A 1,320-nucleotide genomic window follows, 5' to 3' on the forward strand; every position below is an offset into this window, starting at 1 on the left:
AGTGACCAGGTTCAGCCGCAACCTGCGAAGCCACAAGTTTATTATCTGGTCCACCCTTACAAGCAGAATGATCCATTTGACATCGATGGCCATTTTCGGTTTTACCAGGTCAGTGTTAATTCTTTTCAGTGCAAGAAATGAGTATTCGTTCTCTATTTTTGAGTAAGAAATTTATAACAACGTGAGACTACGATTCTTGGCGTTATATCCCGACCAAGTAGCAGATTTCACACTGCCACTTTATTACCTACACCATGATATAAGACATGTGGTGAGTTCTAATGATTGCATAAGCTCTGGAATGCAGGAAGTATTACGATACCGAAATTGCAGAACTTAAGGCCTTTACTACATCAACTGACTTACTGCTACACCACAAGAAAGAGTAGCAATACAAAAAAGTATTATAAAAAGTAGTAAAATTCTCTTAATCAGTATCCAGTTGTTCTACTAGTAGTAGCTGTATTTGATACTGATTTTGTAATATTACTAGTAGTAGTAATATCGGGAGTAATACACGAAGAAAGTAAAGGTATTTATTGTGCTGGTAGCACTGGACTGAAGGGGATAGCTGTCGTTGAAAAAACATATTCAGTATTGTGCTTTGCATCAACTTTGGCTTAAGAATAGCGTCTGCACACTGCCCTGCTCCTTCACGTGCCAATCGGCAAATAACAAAGGTTCATTCTCATTTGAAGTGGGATTCACGTGTTCGGTTCCACATTACCTCTACTACGAAACAGTAAGCCCCAACGAGAAATATACTGCGTCGAGACCCCCATAACGGACGCAACGACACTTAGGTCAACGTCTACTATGTAGGTCAGCACAATAGATCTCCAACGCATGTCGATAGAAATTGTCATTCTCTGGAATGTGGCTGCACGGGTTTAAGAAAGACTCAGAGTGTGCGACGCTGATTTGGCGCTTTTTCTACAGGCATTCAACAAAAACACGCATAAGACAACATTAACTCTTCGAGGAAATGGTAATTCAACGTTAATTCGACGTTTACGGTAGGTAAATCAATGTTGGATTATTTCCAATATTTGCTATAACAACGAGTTTGGGCATCGTTTAGACAGAATGTGTGCAAAGCACAATAGTTCTAATTGTAGTTGTCTTAGTAGTCGTAGTACTAGCTGATTTAAAGTAGTAGTAGTAGTAGTAGTAGTAGTAGTTTTCTGGGGATCGATCTCCTCCGTGCGAAAATGCGGTTTTGTCCCTACTGAAAATGCAAACTACTACTTCTAGTCTGCTACTGACTGTAGTATTTGTTTTACTAACTATAAGCTACAAAAATAACCTTTGATTATTAGA

Source organism: Phytophthora parasitica (assembly GCF_000247585.1).
Source record: "Phytophthora parasitica INRA-310 unplaced genomic scaffold supercont2.65, whole genome shotgun sequence".
In the NCBI taxonomy this organism is placed as follows: Eukaryota; Oomycota; class Peronosporomycetes; order Peronosporales; family Peronosporaceae; genus Phytophthora; species Phytophthora nicotianae.